The sequence below is a fragment of the Lissotriton helveticus genome, chromosome 12, assembly GCF_964261635.1.
Source record: "Lissotriton helveticus chromosome 12, aLisHel1.1, whole genome shotgun sequence".
Lineage (NCBI taxonomy): Eukaryota > Metazoa > Chordata > Amphibia > Caudata > Salamandridae > Lissotriton > Lissotriton helveticus.
In genome coordinates, this window is record NC_136073.1 from 481,579,909 (window position 1) to 481,607,405 (window position 27,497).

Consider the following 27,497-nt stretch of genomic DNA (forward strand, 5'->3'; position numbering starts at 1 on the left):
TCTGTGTGCCACATGGCACACATGCCCGTCTTTGGGGTGCTAGAGGGTGTCAAAGTGACACCCCCTGCACCCTTGCTGGAATCGGTATTTACCGAATCGGTAAATATCGATTCGGTATTGCCCATTGATTCCTATGGGCTTCAAGGCCCATAGGAATCAATGGGCATTACCAAATGGGTATTTACAGAATCGGTAAATACCGAATCTTAACGATTCAGTATTTACCGATTCTGAAATACCTACACCCCCCCCCCTCTATTTTACCACTTCTTAAATACCGAATCGGTGAAATTCGGTATTTAAGAAGTGGTAAAATAGAATTACCTGAGGGGGTGACCCACTTGTGGGACACCCCCGCGCCGCACGGCCACCAGTTGCTGCGTGTGCCCCTTGCCTGCCCTCTGCCTCGCTGCTGCCTCGTTTGCCGGTTGCCGGCTGCCTCCGCTGCGGTTGTTTTTGCCCTTGTTTTGTCGTTAAATTGTGCCTGTTTTGTTTTATTTTCATTTTGCCCTTGTTTTGTCGTTAAATTGTGCCTGTTTTGTTTTATTTTCATTTTGCCCTTGTTTTGTCGTTAAATTGTGCCTGTTTGCTTTTATTCCATTTTCCCCGTGTTTTGGTTTTTCCTTCCTTGTTGTCCGCCTACCTCGCCGCCCTCCGCCCTCCCTTCATGCCACCGCCGCTTTTCCCCGCCCCTTTTTCCATTCTGTACCCTCCCCGCTCCCGCCTCCCAGCTGCTCCGCCCACCCGCGCACTTGGCCTTACATGGCGACCGTGCGACGCAGGTGAGTGTGACCCACTTGTGGGACACCCCCGCGCCGCACGGCCACCAGCTGCTGCGTGTGCCCCTTGCCTGCCCTCTGCCTCGCTGCTGCCTCGTTTGCCGGTTGCCGGCTGCCTCCGCTGCGGTTGTTTTTGCCCTTGTTTTGTCGTTAAATTGTGCCTGTTTTGTTTTATTTTCATTTTGCCCTTGTTTTGTCGTTAAATTGTGCCTGTTTGCTTTTATTCCATTTTCCCCGTGTTTTGGTTTTTCCTTCCTTGTTGTCCGCCTACCTCGCCGCCCTCCCTTCCCGCCACCGCCGCTTTTCCCCGCCCCTTTTTCCATTCCGTACCCTCCCCGCTCCCGCCTCCCAGCTGCTCCGCCCACCCGCGCACTTGGCCTTAAATGGCGACCGTGCGACGCAGGTGAGTGTGACCCACTTGTGGGACACCCCCGCGCCGCACGGCCACCAGCTGCTGCGTGTGCCCCTTGCCTGCCCTCTGCCTCGCTGCTGCCTCGTTTGCCGGTTGCCGGCTGCCTCCGCTGCGGTTGTTTTTGCCCTTGTTTTGTCGTTAAATTGTGCCTGTTTTGTTTTATTTTCATTTTGCCCTTGTTTTGTCATTAAATTGTGCCTGCTTGCTTTTATTCCATTTTCCCCGTGTTTTGGTTTTTCCTTCCTTGTTGTCCGCCTACCTCGCCGCCCTCCGCCCTCCCTTCCCGCCACCACCGCTTTTCCCCGCCCCTTTTTCCATTCTGTACCCTCCCCGCTCCCGCCTCCCAGCTGCTCCGCCCACCCGCGCACTTGGCCTTAAATGGCGACCGTGCGACGCAGGTGAGTGTGACCCACTTGTGGGACACCCCCGCGCCGCACGGCCACCAGCTGCTGCGTGTGCCCCTTGCCTGCCCTCTGCCTCGCTGCTGCCTCGTTTGCCGGTTGCCGGCTGCCTCCGCTGCGGTTGTTTTTGCCCTTGTTTTGTCGTTAAATTGTGCCTGTTTTGTTTTATTTTCATTTTGCCCTTGTTTTGTCGTTAAATTGTGCCTGTTTGCTTTTATTCCATTTTCCCCGTGTTTTGGTTTTTCCTTCCTTGTTGTCCGCCTACCTCGCCGCCCTCCGCCCTCCCTTCCCGCCACCGCCGCTTTTCCCCGCCCCTTTTTCCATTCTGTACCCTCCCCGCTCCCGCCTCCCAGCTGCTCCGCCCACCTGCGCACTTCGCCTTAAATGGCGACCGTGCGAACGCCACCAGCTGCTGCGTGTGCCCCTTGCCTGCCCTCTGCCTCGCTGCTGCCTCGTTTGCCGGTTGCCGGCTGCCGCCGCTGCGGTTGTTTTTGCCCTTGTTTTGTCGTTAAATTGTGCCTGTTTTGTTTTATTTTCATTTTGCCCTTGTTTTGTCGTTAAATTGTGCCTGTTTGCTTTTATTCCATTTTCCCCGTGTTTTGGTTTTTCCTTCCTTGTTGTCCGCCTACCTCGCCGCCCTCCGCCCTCCCTTCACGCCACCGCCGCTTTTCCCCGCCCCTTTTTCCATTCTGTACCCTCCCCGCTCCCGCCTCCCAGCTGCTCCGCCCACCCGCGCACTTGGCCTTAAATGGCGACCGTGCGACGCAGGTGAGTGTGACCCACTTGTGGGACACCCCCGCGCCGCACGGCCACCAGCTGCTGCGTGTGCCCCTTGCCTGCCCTCTGCCTCGCTGCTGCCTCGTTTGCCGGTTGCCGGCTGCCTCCGCTGCGGTTGTTTTTGCCCTTGTTTTGTCGTTAAATTGTGCCTGTTTTGTTTTATTTTCATTTTGCCCTTGTTTTGTCGTTAAATTGTGCCTGTTTGCTTTTATTCCATTTTCCCCGTGTTTTGGTTTTTCCTTCCTTGTTGTCCGCCTACCTCGCCGCCCTCCGCCCTCCCTTCCCGCCACCGCCGCTTTTCCCCGCCCCTTTTTCCATTCTGTACCCTCCCCGCTCCCGCCTCCCAGCTGCTCCGCCCACCTGCGCACTTCGCCTTAAATGGCGACCGTGCGAATGCGCAGCGGTCACGCGCAGCGGGCGCACCGATTGTGCGCCGAAGGCGCGCCAAAGGTAAGTCCGTCTACGCCCGTCCGCGCCTGGACCGCGCCCAGTGCCAGGACCCCTGGCCCACGAAGACCCCGACCGACCCGCCTGACGTACTCCGCCGCCACCCTCACCGCTCTCAACACCGGCCGACTCCCAGATTGCCATCAAGCCACTCCACGACGTACCCACGGACCTTTCAGCTGCCACGCCTGCAAGTTCACCTGCATCCGGACCAGCCTCGCACCAGCACCCGCCAAGTCGAACACCAGCAGCACCCACCTCAAGTGCATCCTGCTCAACACCCGCTCCGTCCACAGACACGCCATCGAGCTCTGGAACCTGCTCGACACCACAGCCCCTGACGTTGCCTTCCTCACGGAGACCTGGATGAACGCCTCTTCAGCTCCCGACATCGCCATCGCCATCCCGGAGGGCTACAAGATCGTCCGGAGGGACCGAAACGCCAACCAGATGGGAGGAGGCATCGCCATCATCCACAGGAGCACCATCCGTCTCACGACCAGCACCGACAACCCCCTGACCAGCGCCGAACACCTGCATTTCCAGATCCACACCAACCCGAACACCACCCTCAGAGGCACCCTGATCTACCGACCCCCTGGACCACGCACGCAATTCAGCGAGGACATCGCCGACTTCGTCAGCCCGCATGCCCTCCCCTCCGCTGACTACATCCTCCTGGGAGACCTCAACTTCCATCTGGAGAACAACAACGACCGCAACACCAGCACCCTGCTCGACAACCTCGCCAACCTGGGACTCAAGCAACTGGTGTCCACCCCCACCCACCTCGCCGGACACACACTCGACGCAGTCTTCTCCTCCAGCACAGACATCGACTTCAGCCACGCCACAGAGCTTCAATGGACGGACCACAGCTGCGTCCACTTCACCTTCAAGAGAACGACGACCCACCAACACCAGCAACAGGCCGCCCGCAGAAGCTGGAACAAGATCACAGCAGACCAGCTCGCCACCGCCCTGAGCCAGCACCCTCCTGCCAGCTCAGCAAACCCCAGCCAGGCCGCCGACAACCTCACGAAGTGGATCAGCAACTGCGCGGACGAACTCGCCCCACTGAGGACCCCGCCTAGCAGACCCGGCAGCAAGAAGGCCCCATGGTTCACCGACGAACTCAAGAGCTCCAAGAAGAACTGCCGAGCCCTCGAGAAAGTCTGGAGAAGGGAACCAACACCGGACAACAGGACCTCCTTCAAACTTGCCACCCGGAAACACCACCAGCTGATCCGCGCCGCCAAGAAAACAGCATTCAAGGACCGGTTGGACAACAACGCACACAACTGCAAGGAACTCTTCAACATCGTGAAAGAGCTTTCCAACCCCAGCGCAGGAAACAACGACATCACCCCATCGCAAGACCTCTGCAACTCCCTCGCTTCATACTTCCACAACAAGATCGCGGACATACACAACAGCTTCAACAACCAACCAACGCACACCATGACCGAGCAACCAACCCCCACCACCACCCTCCACGCCTGGACCCCGATCAGCACCGAAGACACCATCCGCACGATGAACTCCATCCACTCCGGATCACCGACCGACCCCTGCCCTCACCACGTCTTCAACAAAGCCGACGCTGTCATCGCACCCCACCTGCGGGACATCATCAACACATCCTTCGACACCACCATCTTCCCTGAGAGCTGGAAACACGCCGAACTCAGCGCTCTACTCAAGAAACCAACAGCGGACCCCACCGACCTCAAGAATTACCGCCCCATCTCGCTCCTCCCGTTTCCAGCCAAAGTCATCGAGAAGACCGTCAACAAGCAGATGGCCGCCTTCCTCGAGACGAACGGATCCCTCGACCCATCACAGTCCGGCTTCCGAGCCAATCACAGCACCGAGACCGCCCTCATCGCCGCCACCGATGACATCCGAGCCCTGATGGACAATGGAGAAACAGCGGCCCTCATCCTCCTTGACCTCTCCGCGGCATTCGACACGGTCTGCCACCGCACCCTAGTACGGCGCCTCAGCAACATCGGAATCCAGGACAAGGCGCTGGAATGGATCATCTCCTTCCTCGACGGAAGAACGCAGAGAGTCCGCCTACCACCGTACAAGTCAGAGGCCTCCGAAGTCATCTGCGGCGTCCCCCAAGGATCATCTCTGAGCCCCACCCTCTTCAACGTCTACATGAGCCCCCTCGCGGCCATCGTACGCAAACACAACCTCAGCATAATCTCCTACGCCGACGACACCCAGCTGATCCTCTCCCTGACCAACGACCCCGCCGCCGCCAGAGCCAACCTGCACGAAGGGATGAAAGAGGTAGCCGAGTGGATGACGACCAGCTGCCTGAAACTGAACTCGGACAAGACGGAGGTCCTCATCCTGGGCTCCTCACCCTCCGCCTGGGACGACTCCTGGTGGCCTCCCGCCCTGGGCACCGCAACCAAACCGACAGACCATGCACGCAACCTGGGCTTCATCCTGGACTCCTCCCTCTCCATGACCAGGCAAGTCAACGCCGTCTCCTCGTCGTGCTTCAACATCCTACGCATGCTACGGAAGATCTTCTGGTGGATCCCCACCGAGACCAGGAAGACCGTCACCCAGGCCCTCGTCACCAGCCGACTGGACTACGGCAACGCCCTCTACGCCGGTACCACCGCCAAGCTCCAGAAGAGACTCCAGCGGATCCAGAACGCCTCAGCCAGACTCATCCTCGACATCCCACGAACCAGCCACATCTCCGGACATCTGAGAGACCTTCACTGGCTCCCCGTCAACAAAAGAATCACCTTCCGCCTCCTCACCCACGCACACAAAGCCCTACACGACCAAGGCCCGAGCTACCTCAACAGCCGAGTCAACTTCTACGCTCCCAAACGCCACCTCTGATCAGCCAACCACCCCCTCGCCGCCGTCCCCCACATCCGAAGAGCGACTACGGGAGGAAGGTCCTTCTCCTACCTGGCCGCCAAGACCTGGAACTCCCTCCCTCCCGACCTGCGCCTGACCCAAGACCACCTCTCCTTCAGGAAGAAGCTGAAGACCTGGCTGTTCGAGCAGTAGCGGCACCCCCCCCCCCCCCCCCCCCAGCGCCTTGAGACCCTACGGGTATGTAGCGCGCTTTATAAGTGTCATTGATTGAATTACCTACATCTGGCCCCTAATACCTACTCATAAACATAGCTGAGTATTTGGCATTCCACCATACTTTACCAGCAAACAGTCCAGTACCTGACTTCTTGCCAATCACTATAACCACATATCTGGCATTATTGATGTCCATGTACAATGTTTCTGCAGATTGTGAATGGAAGCTAAGTTAGAAAACCTTGAGAGCATCACATGCATCATAAAAATGTATGTGGGTGTTGTGCATGCCTGATTAACACATAAACTAGAAGCTCCTGAAGAATCTAAAGCGGTATGGCACATGCAGAGTGCTACGAAATCAAAAATACTTTTCATTAATTTTAACTATTATAAAGAAATTGCATCTTTTGCACATATAAAGTGGTAAATATGGTTATACACCACCAAGAACCAACGTTAAGATCCAACATTTCGAATCGTAGTATTGCAGAGCAATGTAACCCCGAGATTTAGAAAGCATTCTTACTTTTGTAAATGAAATGCATCTTTTCTTCTCTTAAAGGGATTCAATGAGGTTAATAGTCATTTCTAGTTGTTCATATCTGAGCATTAGCTTGCAACCATTATCTCAGAACATTATATTTACTCATTTAAATGACTTTCATCAGGGTATACCTCCCAAGTTTTTAATGTTTTTTAAATGTTGTCACTATTAGTATTTGTAAGCTCATTTTTACCTTTTTATGCAGACAAAATGCATATGATTTATAATGGGTATAACATCTTCTGAACATGCTTTTATATTTCTCTGCACCCCAGAGGTTTTCACATGTTTTGTGCAAGGTCATTTCCCAATGTCAGTGTTGTCATTTTTTAAGCTGTAGTAAGTAAAATGTAGTCAGGAGGCAAAGTTATAATAAGGTAAACTAGTTATTTATTTAAGAATAACTTTTGGGGCAAAAGCTCTCACCTTACCTGCTCTCCACTGCGGTCCCTGGTCTTCTTGGTCCCCCCTCCCGCCGCCGCAGCTCCATTCTTCGCGGCCGCCGAGCAGAGGATGGGGAAGGGGACTACAATTCCCAGGCTCCTCAGCGGCGGAAGCCGCACATGCCATTTCCGTGACAGGCGCATTTAATCGCAGGACAGCCCCGGCAGAGCAGGCAAATTCAAAATAACTTTTGGGGCAAAAGCTCTCACCTTACCTGCTCTCCACTGTGGTCGCTGGTCTTTGTCCCCCCTCCCGCCGCCGCAGCTCCATTCTTCGCCCGGAGGCACATTTAATCGCAGGACAGCCCCCTGCGTCGCGGGACCTCGCGCGGGCCGCGCCGGACGAAGCCCGGACAAAGGGCGGACAGTCTGTGACAGTCCGGGACAGGCCGCGACTGGGCTGGACCAGGGACCGTGATTCTTGTTAGCCGCTGGACTTCCGTGACCCCCATACAGTGAGATTATAAATCATTTAAATTTGTTCATCATGGTCATCATGAGATCCTAGTGTCTGTTTTAGGCGATTTGTTTTATCCTGTGGGAGTTTGTAAAGATTCAGTTTGTTTCTTTTAACTATTATTGTTGGGTATGTCTAAACAAAAGTTTCCTCTGGTGCCTAACACCTTGGATAATTACCTGGTGAAGGTTGTGAGTAAAATAAACAGTGAGAGACGGCAGTCACTAGGGTTAAGTTGCTCACCTACACCACTCACTGCGCAACCTTCGCCAGTATTACCAGCGCAGTATGACAGCAGTGATATCATTAATTTCGATTTCCCCGCCAGTGACATGCCTGAGCATAACATTGCCCCCACAGTTGACCTAGAAGTATCCTCAGATACTACGGTACAGAATCTACCGACTCCGGTGCCTAGAGCAGTCAGAGCATGTAGGAAAGTCCAGACCAAACGCAGTGGGGTCACGTTCTGTTAGAAAAAGAATAGGTTCCCCACCCAAAATCCTAGACAATGAGGATGCTAGTACGGTGAAGGTGACACAGTGAAATGGGAGGATGAGCAAATAAAAAAATTAGTAGGTATGATCGATTTAAAGATCAAGGGTATTATTAAACCCCTTGTGGCTAAAATCGATCAGCTTACTGCAGAGGTTAATAGACTAGGAGGACTCCTCAATAAGACAGTGGAGGAAGTGGGTAGCTTATCAGCTTTAGTATCAAGTAGATGTGAAACCCAGGAGGTTCCCCTTGGGAGAGGGGTAGATGGCAGTGAGAATGTTGTACGGCGCCCTCCCCCTACCCAGCCCTCAGTAAGCGAGGATTGCCAAGCTGTAGCTGTAGATGCCTCACCAATAACATCTACAGAACCACGCCAAGAGCGTGACTTATTCCAATTTGTTGTGGAAGCTTCTCCCCTAATTTTAGTCCTGGCAAACGCCCCCCCTTTGGCCCCTGGTCAGGTGGAAACAACAACCTCTCTGATTGATAAAGCGCTGCATTGGCTGACGAAAAACATGAAGATGTCTCCCTGGGGTAAACAGCAGTTAGCAGGGGAAATTATTATGGCTAGGAGGGTAGCCTGGCTTGGGGACTACCCGAAAAAATTCAAGGGAGACTGTATAGCCTTGAACTTCCCAAGACCTGGGGTACTCCCTAATGTACTGGCAAATGTATTTCCCCCACAACGTAGGGATTCTGCCATGATCCCACTAACGCTTGAATTTTTCTACAGTGGGAGATGGAGTGTAGCAAATTTCAGTAGACCATGGCCAAAACGGATTCCTGTGTTAGGTACACTGGGGAGGGGTGTCCAAACTAGGGATGGTGGTATCAGCTTGGAAAATCGGTTCGGGGTTTTGTCTGATTTGAATGAATGTGATTGACTCCTGAGGGCTGAAAGAACTGTGGATATGAAAACAGTAGAGTTTGGCAGAATGTATGGTCCTAAGGATCAGAGTATGGCACAAACCATCAAGGCCCCTACACCTCGAGTAACCTCACTGGAGGGATCCCATTTTACAGGGCAGCCCTCAGAGAACAGGGATCTGGGACAACTAATTTGCTCTGACCCATTTGGGGAATATGACTGCCCCGGATCAGATGGGCTCCCTCCAGAGATGTACTGCCACATGTCCACTAGCATAGAACATCAACTAGTGATGGAGGGCGTGACCCTAGGAGCTAAAATCACTCAGGAACCATCCTGCATCTTACAAGGTGAGGCAGGGTTGGCTTTCCTTTCATGGAACCTCGCTGGAATTGGCAATAACATAACATCTCCAGAATGGTGTAGTTTTGTAGACCAGTATGACATCATCCTTTTTCAGGAATCCTGGTCAATGGTTCCAGTTTATCGCTTGGGGTTTCTTAATTTTCAGGCTCCTGCCACCAAGAAATCTACAGGTCGACCAGCAGGAGGTTTGATAATTTTGGTTCGCCAATCCTTATGCTGTAAGGTGCAACAAATTAGTTCCCCATCGAACGACATCTTGTTAGTCAAAATCACATGGGTAAATGGTCAAATTGTGGCCATTCACAATATTTATGCAAGGGGGACGGCAGGGGGACAAACATCCGAGGTAATCTCTGCTCTCGATCACCAGCTTGAGGCCCTCCCAATACAGTTGTCTATTATAGTAGGTGGAGATTTTAACACTACTTTTGAACCTCTTGGACAAGAGGATCAGTTTCTTGCTGCTGAGGAGGACAGTAAATGGGGTGTCCCCCAGCTTGAATTACCTGCTGTAAGAAGATGGTCAGCTGTAGCTATACAGCTCAAGGCCTTATGCTTAGTGAGAGGGCTTAGAGCAGCAAATGGGCGTACCCCGTCTGACCGCCTGGGAGTAAATACATTTGATAATGGCAGGTATTCTAGTCGCATAGATTACTTTCTGGTGGATATAAGAGGATGGCACTGTCTGATAGACATGACTGTTAAAACCAGGATGGAAAGGGACCACAATCCACTATGTATGGAATTCCAAGCACAGAAGGGGACTAGAGAACCGAAACAGGGGCGTGGAAAGTCACCCTAGATATTGTTGCCTCCAACATTATGCGTCACATTAAATGGGGTAGATTTATAGAGAATCCTGAGAAACTGAAGGTCCTTAAAAATATGGTCGTTGAAGAAGTGGTTAATTTAAATACTCACATTAGTAAGCAAGACTTTCCCCAAATAATGCTTGAGGCACATATCCACTTTTTCGCAAAACTCCAATTGATCTTTAGGAAAACTATAAAACCAGATAAGGGAAATAAAAAACAACCCAAGGAGGGGTGGTATAACAATGCTTGTAAATTAGCCCGCCAAAACCTGAGCACAGAAATAAGGTGTAGGAATCCCTTAGGAGTGAGAAAGGCAGGGGAGACTTATAGGCTAGCTCAGAAAGTAGCAAAAAAACAGTGGGATGAGGCTCAGTGGCGTGATCTGAAATCAGCCTGTGAAGTAAAGGACTTAAAACAATTTTGGGCCATAGAGGAGGTGTAGCTGAACCCCCCAAAACAATGATGCCAATCAACAATGGGTAGACTTCTTCAGACCACAATACGCTTGTAATCGAGTTGAAGAAGAGTGTCCACTACCCCCAACTATTTTTTATCAAAGTCAGCTTTTTACAACTAAAGATGTCAGTATAGCGTTAGGCTGCGTGACCGGGGGAAGAGCTCCAGGCATGGATGGCATCCCCGCTGACGTGTTTTTAAGTGATAGATCGTCTTGGTGCCAGTACTTTGAGTATTTAGCTAACTCTGTGGCTAGGGGTGCGCCAATCCCATCTTCATGGAAAGGCGCTAAAATAATTCCGGTTTTTAAAAAGGGTGACAAATCTCTACCCAGTAATTACAGACCCATCAGTCTTATAGACTCAGCTCAAAAACGTATAGGTCGTTTAGTGCAAAACAAATTGCAAACATGGATAGAAGAACACAATATTTTGTCCCCATATCAAGCTGGTTTTCGACCATGCACTAGTTCAATTGACCAGGTCTTTTACTTTATAGCACTCTACTGGAGGAATGTGGCCTTAACCAAGGGGACACGTTATGCGGTCTTCGTAGACCTGAAATCGGCTTTCGATTTAGTCCCCCGTTCCAAACTCTGGAGGGTTCTCGCTGAAGCAGGGATATCCCCGGAACTATTGACTCTTCTCGTCCGCCTGCATGAGAACGGACGAGATATTGGCCGTCCAGAACACCTTGAGGTCTAATGCCGACAAAAATCTACATCAGGCATTGGTGCTTCTTGACTTGTCTGCAGCATTCGACACGGTTGACTATTCCATCCTGGTCAACCGTGTCGAACAGGCCGGCCTCAGAGACTCTGCCTTGGCCTGGCTGCAATCTTTCATATCTGAACGCACCCAGTCTGTTCGGCTAGGGTCTTCACAGCTTCCAAAATTAACTCCTTCTGTGGGGTCCCCCAAGGCTCCTCCTTGTCTCCACTATTATTTAATTTATACATGCGGCCCCTCTTGTTTTCCTTGAGAGAGCACAAAGTCACTGCATACAACTATGCAGATGACTTACAGCTAGTTTTTACATTAAACTCACCTAATGCTGTTGAAGACTTTCAGGCAACTATGATCCAGATTCAGAGATGGATGTCCCTAAACCATCTCAAACTGAACCCGGGGAAAACAGAATTGATTTTGCCCGGGAAGAGCGAGATTAGTTGGGGCCCACACTTCTGGCCTTCAGATATGGGCCTCCCTCCCCAAAAAGTCCCAATCAGTAAAGAGTCTGGGAGTGACCATTAATGAGGACCGGGAGGCAGTTGTTTCCACTTTCTAGCAGCCTCCCTGTGGAACTCTCTGGCTCTGACCCTTAGACAGAGTAAGGACCTTCTTGCCTTTAGAAAGGCATTTAAGACCTTCCTATTTACACAGGCCTACTTGAAATAGTGACTCCTGCTGGCATCTCTCTTGTTATGTTTTTATCTCTCCTCAGCGCCAAGAAGCCCATGGGAGTATGCACGCTTTATACATTTTAATTAACATAACATAACATAACTACGCCAGAATCAGATGGGGGGTACAGGGTGAGGTGACCGACTCATTCCCTGTCGAGCGTGGTGTTCGGCAGGGGTGTGTTCTGGCACCCACGCTGTTTTCATTATACATCAACGGCATAGTGGATCATCTTAGCTGTTCCCCCACTGATGCCCCCGTTCTGGCTGGGGCCCGCGTGCCTGTTCTCATGTTCGCGGACGACACGTTGATTGTTTCCCGGACCCCGAGTGGGCTCCAGAAGGCTCTGAATGCGTTTGGAGAATTTTGCCAACTGCGTGGACTTGAGATAAACACCTCAAAAACCAAGTTCATGTCCCTGAATCAGCGGAAAACCTTGAAAGGTACAATTAATATTAATGGAACTCCACTAGAGCAGGTAGAGGCATTTACGTATTTAGGAATATCTCTCCAGAGTAATATGGGCTGGAAAAGTCATATTGACATGACTGTTTTAAAATTTCACCAGCTTTCGGGTGCCTTAGCCACAAAGCATAAAGCTTCTTTTACTAAGCCAATCACACCTGCCCTAGAGATCTACAATATGAAGGTTATAAGTGCCTCTTTGTATGGTTCAGAACTTTGGGGATTTAATTATTTGAACCAACTAACAATGGCGGAGAATACATTTCTACGCTGTTTAGTTGGGGTCCCCCAAAGTACTCCCACAGTTCCGCTTCTATAATAAATTGAGGATATAGCACGGTTATGGCCTCTACTATATTGGAGGCGTATCTGGACAACTCCAGATCTAGCTCACTATGCCCTTGCACTAAAGGATAATATTAGGGCAGATCGTTTTCATTCTATCCAATGGCTTAAAGAGATAAGGGGTTTATTAACAAAGCTGGAACTTGATCACCTATGGGAAGACTCAGACGTCTCAAGGTTCCCATCAAAAATAATTCTGAAAAAAAAGTATTGGGAAATGATTTGGATGTCCACCCATAGTACCTGTGTAAACACTAATTTAACAGGACGTTTCCTTGATTTTATACCTCGTCCACTCTGTGAGGCTTATTGGGATAATATAGAGGGTCCGTTTGACCGAAAGCTTTATTTCCACTTTAGAACTGGGACTCTTCCTGTAAAAGCGTTCAGCTATAAATGGTCAGGAATCCGGGATGATAAATGTCACAACTGTAAAGATTTGACTGAGAACATAGCCCATATGTTGTTTGTATGTCCCCTTTACATAAGCCCTCGTCGTAAGTGGCTAAAACCAACGTGTATCAACTTGGGCTCCCGGAGGTATATTGAGGCTCTAAGGATACTAGAGTCAGACTGTTCACCCTGTATAGCGATTGCCGTTGCTAAATTTTTAAGGTGGGCTTGGATCATACGCACTCGCACTTTACAGTCTCTAGAAGTTAGCTAATGAACTCTAAGACATTTAAAAACGTAAGAATGATCTTCATTTTATGCATAATTGTAGTTGTTTTAAAATACTCTCCTAAAATTTTTAATTCTGGAAATTAAAGCAATTAAGAGTTAATAACTTTTTAATATTGTATTTTGCTATGTAGTATTTATAATGTTTGTGATAGGATGTATACTTCCTTTTATGACATGCTGTCGAATAAAGCTTCGAAATTGGATTGGAAAGATTATCCTAAGCAGAAAATGTGTGGCTCTCCCCTGGCCAGTCAGACAGCAACTGCCAGAGCTTGGAACCATAGATACTTAACTGGAATGTGGAACGCACTAGGCACAGTGCTCCACACTCCATAATAAACATAGAAGATTATAACATATCCTCTTCTCTTATACAATTAAATGAAGAAGAAATTGAGAAGAGAATATGGTAGGAATGAAACAGTAGGCCACTGCCGAGTAAAATACACCAAACACTAGTTAAAATTAACTCGGCAAGCTACAACTAAAATGCACGTCTAAAATGCAATTATAGATACTAAACAACTTATTTACAAATATAATCTTATAGGTGACCTGGAGGATGACGACTTCTATAAAGTCTTACCTCTCTTGTCTGTTGACGTACAACAGGAGAACCAGAAGGAACAGGAGCAGGAGCATCACCTCCCCCTTGTACAACTCCTTGAGAAACATTGTTCCCCTGAGAATTGTAAATAAGGACATTGTCAGACATGGACAAAAACCTATTGATTACGGGAATATCATGAGAATTAGGTTTGACATTAACACTCATATTGGCATTACCTTTCTGATACAAAGCTCCCCGTCTATAATGCCATTTCTCATCATTGTCTAAAACTACACAATACGGTAAGGTAAGCTTGACTTTGTAAGGTCCTAAAAATGTTGTACAGGAAATGAGAGGTGTACCAGTATGTATTTCGACCCAATCTCCAGGACAAATTCTCTTTTCCAACCTTTTTTTGTAGTTCACACCTCCTTGAGAAGAAAATGAAGTCGAATTATTGGGAATGGAATTTTTTGCTACAATGTCTCTAATCCAAGTGGGAACAAGCTTTGTGTTAGATTGTCTCCCATGCATCATCTCAAATGGTGTCTTGTTGGTGACACCATGTCCACTTAAGTGGTATGCCCAAAGCATTTCTGACACCATTGAGTACACATCTTTTCCATTGGAAATAGCCATTTGAATGGTACCCTTGATTAAACGGTTGGCTCTCTCAACAATGCCATTTTCTTGTGGGTTGTATAAAGAGGTACGACTGTGCTTAATACCACAAGTAGACAGGAAGTTCTTCATTTCATCGGATGTCAATTGCGTGCCATTGTCTGTTATAAGATCCAAGGGTATACCTTCTTCTCTCCAAATGTTCCTCATAATATTAATTGTAGTTGAAGATGTGATGTCTCTAGGGAATTTGACTGTTAACCATTTTGTGTGAACCTCCACAACCCCTATACCAAAACGTAAACTTTCTTTAAGGCTATTCATTGGCCCAATGAAGTCCATACATATGGTGTGCCAAGGCTGACCTGGATCAGAGATCAGAGATATGTCCTGAAGAAGCTTGAACACCAACTCTTAATAGTTTGTCAGTCTCCTTACAGACTTCACATTTAGTAACCCAAGAATCTACATCTGAGTCCATACCTGGCCACCACCAATTTGTTCTTAGTCTTTGTTTTGCTCTGGTGTGACCTAAATGTCCTTCATGGGCTAGCATGATCAAACTGTTCCTTACTGAAACTGGAGGAATAAATAGGTCACCTCTCATGATTACAATATCTTCACAAACTGATAATTCATATAAAATCTTAACAAATGGCCTTGTTGTGAGTGAAACTGTGCTCTCTCTCTTACAACCTAGTTGTATTAACTTCTTAAGCTCTAACATTGAATTATCTGTGGACATAGCATTGTCCCACTCAGTCTTTGTCAATGCTTGAGGTTCACAAACACTTAAAACATCTTGTACAAAAGCAGCTGCTCCTTCATTCTGTTTCTTTAGAACAGCTACTTTATCAACCGTCTCCCAATCAAGTGATAGTCTTGACAGGCAGTCGGCCTGTATGTTTTTCCAACCTTGAATATACTCTATGCTATAACAAAACTCCTGAAGACGAGAGGCTAATCTTGCTAATCTGGCTGAACATTCTGGTAACAACACTCTAATGAGAAGCTTATGACCTGATTTTAGTGTGAACTTAGATCCCCAAAGATATGTCCTAAAGTATTCACAAGCCCAAGCAGCGGCTAAAGTTTCTCGTTCTATGACGGAATAGTTTTTTTCTGAACAAGTTAATGTTCTTGATGCAAACGCCCCAGTCTTTTCTTGACCTTTATGAATTTGTGCTAAAACTGCACCCAGACCTGTAGCGCTTGTATCAACAGTAAGCACTGTTTGACATCTAGTGTCAAATGGTGTGAGAATTTCTGCATCACAAATATTTTCAAAGCACGCTTGTTGTATATTACCCCAAGAAAAATTAACACCTTTCTTTAAGAGAGGTCTTAGATCTGCTCTCTTGGTTGGGAAATCCTTAACAAATTTAGAATAATATTCTATTAAACCTAAAAATGATCTCAATTTATCTTTATCTGAAGGATTAGGAGCTAACCGAATAGCGACTAAAAGATTCTGTTTGGGCTTCACTCCCAGATCTGAAATTTCATACCCTAGGTAATCTACTTTGTCCACCAAAAATCTTACATTTGTCTCGTCTGAGAGTTAAACCTGACTCTCTAATCTAGGTCAAGGCCTCACAAAGTGTATGGTTATGTTGGTCAACTGTGTTTCCAAATATTAAAATATCATTTTGGAAGAAGACAATATTTTTCATCCCCTTGAAAAGTACGTTCATCATTCTTTGAAATATGCTCGCCGCAGAGCAGAGGCCAAATGGCATCCTAGATATTGATAGATATCTTCCATAGTGATGAACACCGTGAGAGGTTTTGATTCTGCATGTAACATAATTTGGTGGTACGCCTTTTTCAAATCCAGTTTCGAAAATAATTTTCCACCACTCAATGCCAAAATCAATTCATTAATATTAGGGAGTGAAAAAGTGTCAACCACCACATTTTGGTTAAGTGACTTAAGGTCAATGCAAAACCTACATTTTCCATCAGATTTTTTAGTAATAACTACTGGAGAAACCCATGAAGAGCTCTCAACTGGTTCAATGACCCGAGAAGTAAACATTTCTTGAAGCATTTCCTTAACAGTTCCCCTAGTTACTAAAGGTGTCCTACGTACTTTGTACTGTATTGGGACAGCGTTGGGTTTCAAAATTATTTTATGCACATATCCTTTAAAACAACCCAACTCATCTCTAAATACATCTTAAGCTTCTTCCAAAATCCTTTCTACTGGCAGATTATCAACAACAAGTACTTGAGTTGAAGCTCTGGGATCAATAATAATAGACAGATCAAACTGATGCATCCAACCTAGGATAGGTGGACCATCTCTTGCAACATACACTTTACCTTCAACAGATCTGCCTTTGAATTCGATGATAGACTTCATGTAACCAAGAAGACCTATAGTTTCACCCTGATATCCCTCTGGATTGATGTCTTTGGGTTGTAATGCATCGTTAGGCCACAACTTGTCATAAATATATCTCGAAATAATGGTGTACATGGAACCACAGTCAACCATCAGTTCTACTACTTCGCCATTAATCTTAAACTCAGTCTTAGGTCTGTTTTTCCTACCAATATGATCATTGGGATCATCCACACTCAAAATCCTATCAACCTGTAAAGGAATATCATTAGTAGCACCAGTTAAACATGCATTTTGAGATGGATTGTCATTACTGTCATCTATTATGACTACTCTTTGTTTGAATGATTTCCTACACATATTCGAAAACTGATCTTTACATCCACATTTCAAGCGATTTTTGTCGATGGCAGCACATTTACGATAATCCGCATTATGGAATGAGCTTCCACACCTATAGCATGATCTAAATTGTTGCCTTCCTCTTTGGAAAAATGTCCCTGATTTGGAAACAGCTACCACATCTGAGTCTCCACTAGAGACTGCAGAGACATTTCCAGGGTTAACTTCCTCTTTTTTACTCAATTCACGTATACAGTATTGTGAATGTTCAAGTACTTTAGCTATATCTATAGCATCCTTCAAAGAAGGGTTCTTGGCTGCCCAAAGTCGTTCTTGCGTCTTCTTGCATTTACATTGCACTATGAGCTGATCTCTCACTAACTCGTCATTGCGCCAAATTTGCAATTTAAGGATAGTTCTCTGAGCTTAGACACAAAGTCATCTATAGACTGGTTCTCTTCTTGTCTGTGCGTATAAAATTGGTAAAGGTTCATAACAATATTGATCTCCTTACCAAATATTATTTTCAAACATTCTTTTGCTTCTACATTCACATCCTCAATGGCAATGCCGTTGGGTAAAGTTGCTACTGGTAGATACTTAGAAAGACGTTGCCCTTCTTTGCCTAGATTATTTAAAAGTAATGGTTTCTTTCTTGCAGCACTGAATTTCGAACAATTCATGTAATTTTCGTACATGAGTAGCCAATCTTCCCATTCTATTGGAAGTAGTCCAGGAGAAGCTAGAAAAATTGGAGGTGTAATTATAGAGAGCTATGATTCTCCAATATGTGTTCAAAAGTACTAAGAAGGACAGCTGTTAAAAAGTTTAACAAAATATTATAGTCTATTCCAGTTGAGCAACAATGCTAAATAAATGTAATATGATAATGTGTATATAGAAAGGGAGAAAAGTAAAACAGAACAAATGTGTCTTAAGGTATGTAAAGCGAACTTAATCCGTTATGCTGGGCTCTTCACAGTGCTGAGATGAATCTTATGTCGATGCTTCAATACACAACCCGTGCATTATACATAAGCGCTGTAGTAATTTTAGAGAAAAGTGTAGTGAAAAAAAAAATGTTGAAAAATACCTTTCAAATGTTCCACCGATTATCCTTTATATGAAGGAATGCTGATTTCTCGAGTGATTGTGAACTGCTGGCTCACCGGAGTTGTTTCCGATTCCGACATTCAAAATGGCCGCTACGTCATTTTTACGTTAGAGTTGGCCTTGTTGCAGAAGTGTGATGAGCGCAGTGTTGTTTCTACGAGCGATCGAGCATGTGTGACATAGTGCACAGTCAGCTCGAGACCGCTCTCGCAAACCACCCGCTAGAGCTCCTTTTGAAAACAACAGCCGCTCTGTAACTTTCTTCAAGTGATTTATTGTTTTAAAAATGTGACTCACGACGAGCTCGGATGCTCTGGTTTCACTTAGCAGTTTTATCCTTCAACTTCACTCTGAAATAGGGTATTTCTTCATTACACGCATGAATTCTTTCACCACTTCTGCCCAGGAAAACGTAGCTGGCCAAAATGTCGCCAAAATGTAGTAAGTAAAATGTAGTCAGGAGGCAAAGTTATAATAAGGTAAACAAGATATTTATTTAGGAAAGATTATCCTAAGCAGAAAATGTGTGGCTCTCCCCTGGCCAGTCAGACAGCAACTGCCAGAGCATGGAACCATAGATACTTAACTGAAATGTGGAACGCACTAGGCACAGTGCTCCACACACCATAGTAAACATAGAAGATTATAACATAAGCCGACCTATCCTTCATATGCATAAAAACGCAGATGATTTATAATTTGTAAATTACACTTTTGAATGCTGTTTTATACATTTTCTAACACCTCTGAGGTAGCCACATATAACTTTTCCTGGAAAGGACCCTACTCAGTTGTAATGACATGTATGCGTCTCCCAAGGAGTGTCTATCTGTGGTAATGACTTTTTTTAACACCTCCACATTTTCTGTGGTGATGACTTCTCTTAATTCGTTTATAGGATCTTTCATTAATCTGGACATCTTCAGAGCATTCAACCATAGGCAGTCACAACTGGTGCAGGTAAGAGCGGTGGGGCGGGTGGGGATGGTGAGTCAACAGATGACGACGAGGGAAAATAAAATGTAAAAAAATTAAAACGGCTTACCTTGTGCTCGCCCCATCGCCGACTCGTGAAGCTGTGAATGTAAGGTAAGTGTTTTTCTTTTTTTAAATGTTATTTTCCCTCGTTGTCGTCTGTCGACTCATCACCCGCCCCGCCCCGCCCCACCCCAGAGGTCTTACCTGCACCAGTTGTGACTGAACACAGAACATATGGTTTCTTTGCTCATCAAGAGCTGAAAACGTCAACAGCATCACACCACCTTAAGGTTCACCTCTTGGCAGCACGGACCTTTCCTGCAGGAAGTTATAGCGGCCCTGCGGGCAGAAGGGTTTGGGGAGGGCAGTTCAGAGAAAGAAATCTGAGAGACAAAAGAGCACAGATAAAGACAACAGATGGGCTGCATACCTTACTATAATATCTTTAATTCAATAAAGAAACCACAACAATCCGTCCCTTGCTACTATCAAGTCTATTGTAGGCAGTGCAAGTGGGGCAGGACGTCAGTTCCCAGAAACAAGCACATAGAGAGGTGGGATGGCCACCTGTTCTGCCTCATTGAACTGCAAATGTCTGCATATCACTTGTTCTCTGTCTTGGCATGCAGCATATGCTTTTTGTGTACCTGTTGCTGAATCTGAGCCACAGTATTGACTTATTTAACATACAAGGCTGCTTGCATAGGGTTGAATTTCTCAATATTGTTAGCAAAAACATTGGCTGACGTAAATATTGTGTCCTAAATATTCTTTACAAACATATTGCCTAACTGGATGTAGACTTTTTCTTATGAAATGCAAGGGGGTGATGTTTTTCTGAATGACATTTAGGATACAATGGGCCTGTTATATGAAAATTACTTTTAGCAATTCTTAATAGCAATAAATTGCAAATCACAAACTAGGAATTGTAACATATGACTTACATCCCTTTCTTTTTGGCATATAGTGACTTGCGAGTATTTGTGATTCTTAAATCCTAAATCGTAAATTGCAAAAATGTATTGGTTGCAAATAGCGACTGTGCAACAGGGAGCGAGTGATGACCTCACCCGTTTTAGAAAGTGTATTTTCAGCTGGCTATTATTACTATGTCTTCACCAACACCAGCACAGCCTACTCATATAAACCTACAAGAACCAGAGGACGTTGGGGTTTACTCCTGTCCCACAGAAGCAGAAACAATTAATGCAGCCAAGCAATTTGTGTATAGATTAGCGGTGTTATGGATATGTAGATAGCCCTGTCGATTTGTGGATGAAGATAGAAAGATATTTGTACATAGTGCGTAGAGGGCCTTCTACATGATGTTGAAGGCATCAGTATTATGGTGTGCGAAGCTGGATGTGTAAACAAAGTAGTTTCAGAGAAACTAATCCAACAATGTTGTGTACGCAAATATCTGTAAACAGTAATGGCAGAAATGTTATTGGGGAAAGATAGGACAATTTATTTATTTATTTATTTTACAGATTTATAGAGCGCATGGCTGCCCATAGGCGTCCCAGCGCTGAGAGACAGACCTAGAGAGGGATGTTTTATGGGAACAGCCATGTTTTGAGAGCTTTACGGAATGTAAGAAGATTAGATTGGGCTCTGAGGCTAAAGGGGAGCGAGTTCCAAAGTTTGCCGGCGTTGAGGGAGAACAGTCGGCCGCCTGAGCGGGCCTTTCTGATCCTGGGGATTGAGGCTAGGAAGCAGTTGGAGGAGCGAAGAGGTCTGGAGGTGATGTAAGGTGAGATGAGATTTTGGAGTATGGGAGGGGCTTTGCCGTGCATGATCTTGTGTGTCGTGCAGAGAGCTTTGAATTGAATTCTCTCTTGGATGGGAAGCCAATGGAGGGCCTTCAGTGATGGTTTGGCAGAGCAGCGACGATGGGTGCCTGTGAGCACGCGGGCTGCCGCATTCTGGGCCGTTTGGAGTTTGGCTAGAACTTTTTTGGGGGCCCCTAGGTATAGGGCATTGCCATAGTCCAAACGGGAAAGTACAAGGCCATGGATGAGGAGTTTGCGCGATTGAGTCGGAAGCAGGGGTAGTATTTTTCTTGCCGATCTTAATAGACCGTGACAGGTTCCAGCAACTTTCCGTGCTTGGGCTGAAAAATTAAGTTCTTCATCCAACCAGATGCCCAAGCTTTTTATTTCTGGTTTAGACGCAGGGGGGGGGCCCATGGCTGATGGCCATATGGAGATAGAGCTGTATAAAGATTGATTACCTAAAAACATAATCTCAGTTTTTTCGTTATTCAGCTTGAGGTGGGAGTTACTCATCCATTTTGTAATTTCGGTCAAGCAGGAGTGAAGGTTGGGAATGGAGAGGTCTTGCTGGCTGAGAGAGACCACAAGTTGAGTGTCGTCGGCATATGTCAGGAGTTTGATGCCGTATGGGACGACGACCTTCTCGAGGGGGGACATATAAACATTAAAAAGGGTTGGGCTCAAAGACGAGCCCTGAGGAACCCCACAGTTGATGGGTGTCGGTCTGGACGTGAAGGTGCCCTCTGTCACCTGAAAAAATCGGTTTTTGAGGAAGGATTCTAACCACGCCAAGGCCATTCCTGTGACTCCAAGGTGTTTGAGTCTTTGGATAAGGATAAGGTGATTGACGGTGTCGAAAGCGGCACTAAGATCCAGGAGGATCACTGCCACTGATCCTCCTGAGTCTATGATCTTCCTTGCCTCCTCGACTACCGCCAATATAGCTGTCTCGGTGCTCTGGCCTGGCCTGAATCCTGTTTGGGAGGGTTCCAGTAGTTTTTTGGACTCAAGGTATTGGGAGAGATTTAGGTTGACGTGTTTCTCAGCTATTTTGCTGACACCTGGAAGTAAGGAAATTGGCCTGTAGTTGCCAAGTTCTAGTGGGTCGAGATGGGGTTTTTTGAGCAGTGCTCTCACCATGGCTTTTTTCCAGGTGGGGGGGACAATCCCTAGGGAGAGTGAGTCGTTAATGAGTTTTGTCAGTTTTGGTAGAATAGTGGGTCCGACTAATTTCAGGATATTCAATGGGGCAGGGGCAGAGGGGCTGCCACTTTTAATAGAGCTGAGTATGCGGAAAGTGATGTCGGTTGTGAGGGGAGTAAATACTGACAGCTGATAGCTGTGAGGGTTGACGTCAGAGGGGGGACTGAGGGCATTGAAGGGGGTGGAGGTGAGTAAATTGATGATATTAGTGATTTTGGAGTTAAAAAATTCTGCAAATTCGTTGCAGCGGGTGACTGAAGGTTCCACCAGAGGGGGAGGGTCTGGTGTTTTGAGCAATTTCTTCGCTATTTGGTAGGTACCCGGGCAGAGTTGTGGGACGCTTTAATTTTCTCCTCAAAGTAGTTGATTTGTGCAGCTTTGATTGCTTTTTTGTAATTGAGAAGAGTAGTTTTGTATTTAGTTTTAGTTGTATGGTCGAAATTTTTTCTCCAATCTCTTTCAGATCTTTTGCAGGCTTTTTTTAGCAGTCGCAATTCATCAGTGAACCAGGGAGAGGTGGGTTTATTCCGTGGATTACAAGAGATTTTTCGGGGGAGAGTTTTGTCTAGGGAGTTGGCAATCCATTCTGAGAATTCTGCATCAGCGCTGATGGGGTTGTCGTTGGATGCGGGTGGGGAGCTCTCTAGATGGTAAGTCCAGCTTTCTACATTCAGTTTAGACCAAGATCTTGACGGTTTGCTGGAGGGAGCGGTAGTACGGGGAACGCGGGTGATCTGCCAGAATAAAGGAACGAGGTGATGGTCAGACCACGGGACTGGGATGGGATCACGTATAGTCAGGTCGTGAATGTTGGTGAATACTGGGTCTAACAGATGTCCCAGGATGTGAGTGGGTAAATGGCCCAGTAGTTTCAATTGAAGGATTTCAAGGTCTGTTACCAAGTCGGCGGTCTGTTTGATTTCCTTTTTATCGAAATGGATGTTTAGATCACCCAGGATCAGGCATGAAGAGTTGGTTGCGGTCAGAGTGTACGAATGTTCCGTTAGGGATTCGCAGAACTGACCTAATGGTCCTGGGGGGCGGTAAATAAGGAAGCCTGAAATGGATTGGCAGGGGGAGACCTGGATAGTATACATGACATTTGACAATGTAAGAAATTAGCCACTTCGCTACATGGGCATAACGTGGGCACATAACTGTTGTATTTACTCTGCTTCCTTTCATTACCACAATAACACCCACTCCTTATACTAAGGGTTCATATATAAAAGCTATCTAAAAGCCAGCAGGCTATAATTAAGCAACATTAAAAAGGTTTAAAAACTGCTCTTAAAATTATCTGAAAGCAAGCTTCCCTTTAAAATATTCATATGAAAACCTTAAAGTCATTCTACCTTTTGAAATGCCAAGCACTCAGAAAGCCATGGGGCCTAGAAGAATAAAGGAAAAACTTGTTGTGATTCATTTTGTTTAAAAATAGGCCAAATGATTCCCATCCCATGGAAAAGGCAATTGTGTATGTGTTCTGAGCGGTAGACAAAACAATGCTATTTTTTGCAACGGCATACTACGTTCCCAGAGGCACACCTCAAAGCATGTTTATGGAGCAAAGGTGATTCCATTGAGTTCCCAGAGCAGCCGCTGAGTTAGGGACTGCATCCTGTAAGCATATAATAGAGCCAGTGTCCATTTCACTAGGAGCCAAAGCATCCATGGGTGGCTCGAAGAGTGCATTCATCAGCAATGGAATACACTGAGGACAACAATTCCCAGAGGCCTTTAAGGGGTCCATCAGTATTTTCACTGTCCAGTGGCGCAACCGATTGTTATCCTAGGCATACATCCAATACGCATTCATGGTTGCCAAGCAGGCAGTGGAATGCAGGTTGTACCTAGTGAAGCCAAACAGGCCTGAAAGACAAGAACCAGTGCTCATTCAGTTCTCAAAGCCGAGGTGTGCCAAAGCATTGTAGCACAAGCAGTGCTATCTCCATTCTGGGTTGAACTGAGATGTCCATTGCGGAGCTGAGAAATGTAAATCAGGATTCCCGCCACAAGCAGCAGGACAAGCAGGAGACATCCAAAAATGGTTCCCAATGTATGAAAGATGGTATAACTCCAAAAATCAACTGAAAGGTGCTAACCAGTAGGGAGCCAATACATTTAAAAAGTGTAGTTTGGAGTAGTGTCTGTATCTCAGACAAGGACCTTGCAACCTGGAGATCATAAGTCTCTCTTGCTGAAGTTAAGACCAACTTTATTTTAAAAAGCATGGCTTTCATTTTGCTCAGAGAATCAAAGCATATGCTGTAAACATTTATCGAAGGACATAGTGTTGACTTTCTAACTGTGCGGGCCTGTGTAAACATGACTTGTGTGCAACATGTGACTACGGAATTAACTGTTACCAAATAAGCGATGCCCGGTTCAATTCCACAGCAACCTTGGCCATTCAGCATCAAATAGCTCCCATTTGAGAGCAGCTTGAAAACTGGATGAATCACGGCAGCCAGAGAACCCTTCAGATCACAGGACAAATTCACAACTGATGCATTGCATTCCCCATGAACAGAATTGTCCTTGCAAATTAAGACCCTCTTACAGCATCCTCTTAGTCCGAACCACTAAGGAAAACTTCTGTGTCCCCATTCCTGCATCTAAATTTGAATGGTAATTTCCAGTGCTCATGCACATAGCCTTCGCCCAGCACTTCACATCACACTACCTGTTGGTATTGTAGACAATACTGGAATTGGAAAGTTGTGACCCGTAGGGTGTTGTAACCATGGATTATCCAGTATGTGGATTGTGTATCAGCCAAGGCGAAAGGTAATTGGTCTAATTTTTCAATGTGCAACATGGTTTATTTTGCATCTCTGTGTGCCATTACTATCTGTCTTTCCATTAGATCAAATGCAGAAAACAGACTGTTGGACTTGGCCCTGCTTGCAGGGTCATCCTGGAACTTTTTGCCTTCCCCCCAGTTTTTTTCTTAATATAGAATTGGTGGTTCGAAATGAGACACAATAAATATGTATGTTTGGTGGTTGAACTGGAAATGATACATGCTGCGCAATGGTGTGCAGAGGTTTATTTTCACCAGTGAAGTAAATGTCACTTTTAAAATGGACGCCATCGTTGTGTGCTTTGTGCCGCCTGCCTGCGGTGGGTTGACGTTCTAGTGTTCGAAGTGACAGGGTGCCCTACACCTCCCTCACAGTGGCAGTTGGTACTGGAACTGCCAGGAGCCTTCTAGAAGGTTCTAGCCCTTTCTGGTAGGTGGGGTGAGGGTGGTATATATTGGGGGGCTGTACCTCCATGTGCTCAGACTGAACGCGGACTTCATTGAGAGGGGATACTCTGCCAGGAGGTACCGCCACAAGGGCCTGTGTGCTGGCCCCTGTGCCCATTTGTACCCCTCTACTGTCCACAGGGCTGGTGAGATACTCTGCTGGAGTGGAGACTGCTGCGCTAGCAGGATTGCCATCGTAATTGAGAATGACTGTTCCTAGGAACTGCTGCTTCATGTCTGGTGAGCTGCCCTACTGCCTGCTGATCTTGCCCTGCATTAACTGTCTCCTGGCCCCTAGAGCCCCGTGAGCGCTATATTTCAAGGGACTATACTTGCCTGCCTGTACCCTAGCGCCTCGTGAGTGCTACATTTGAGGTGCCAGAAGAGAAGACCACTGCAATCCTGGTTGGCCTGCTGTCTAGCGCCTTGGGAGTGCTAAATTTGGATAGACTGTGCTTCCTTGCCTGCACTCTAGCGCCTCGTGGGCTCTATTTTGTTGATTGCCAGAGACGGGAGTGCTATTTTTGGTCATCCCTGAGGCTTAGGGTGCTTCCTAGTGCCTAGTAAGCGCTATATTTCAATCCCCCACATTGTGGGAATTTTTGCAGCAGTGCGGGAGTCCACCCCGCGGTATTGCTGGATTTTTGCCTTGTTGGACTACTGGGGTTAAGCAAAAGACACACAATTGATGGACGGAATGCAGAACAAATCAAAACATTCACCCCCAGTCATGAGATATGGGTTAAATCCATCATTCTTTTGCTCACCATTCCACCGCAGTTTAGACCTGGTCATATGCAAATCAGTCTTGACCATGTGCCTCATGGGAACAGTCCAGCCCGAACTGCTAAGCCAGGTCCTCCCTGGACCGGAAACAAGCATCCTAAAAACGGTTTCGGGGTTTTACCCCTTTTCAGCCATGATAGCTTGAATCCAGTGGCACAGTGATCCCGGGACCCATGTCTGGGCATACCTGCCGCACTTAGGGAGAGGAAGCAAAAGACACACAATTGATGGACGGAATGCAGAACAAATCAAAACATTCACCCCCAGTCAAGAGATCTGGGTTACATCCATCATTCTTTTGCTCACCATGCCACCCCAGTTTAGACCTGGCCATATGCAAATCAGTCTTGACCCTGTGCCTCATGGGAACAGTCCAGCCAGAACTGCTAAGCCAGGTCCTCCCTGGACCGGAAACAAGCATCCTAGGACCGGTTTCGGGTCTTCACCCCTCTTCAGCCAGGATTGTTTGAAACCAGTGGCACAGTGAGCCCGGGACCCACGTCTGGGCATACACAGCGCACTTAGGGCGAGGATGCAAAAGACACACAATTGATGAACGGAATGCAGAACAAATCAAAACATTCACCCCAGTCAAGAGATCTGAGTTAAATCCATCATTCTTTTGCTCACCATGCCACCCCAGGTTAGACCTGGCCATATGCAAATCAGTCTTGACCCTGTACCTCATGGGAACAGTCCAGCTTGAACAGCTAAGCCAGGTCCTCCTGGACCGGAAACAAGCATCCTAGACTAGCGACGGGTGCACAACCCGTGTGTCTGCCGCTTCCAGACGCTTGAAACTGCAGCGGGTGCTTACCCCGCGTTCCAGCATAATTAGAAACACTAGTGCCAGAAAAAAGGGGTTTTGTGTCCAGGAAGTAGTGGCGCTCAGCCTATTAACATCAATGTGTGAATGATTAAACACTTCAAGTGTGGTCATACAGGGAATGGGAGACCCCAGTAACCCCTTGATTTGAGTAGGGAGATCCTACCACATGGCATATAATGACAATCCTGTGCACACACACAAATATTAAAGCAGACAATGCAACTGTAGAGAAGAAGCAAAATTAGTGCAGAATCCAATAAGGAAGTCTTGTTTTGTCTTTAATTGGTAGTTCACACAAAGCAGCCAGCCGACACGTGTTTCATCAGAGAAACAGTGATCTCTGAATCTTCAGGGCTGGGAATGATACAAAACATGGCATAGGTGACAAACAAAAGGATAGCAGTTGTTCTCATACATAAGGAAATTCACATCACCCGGGACACGTGGAGACCATATTTGAGA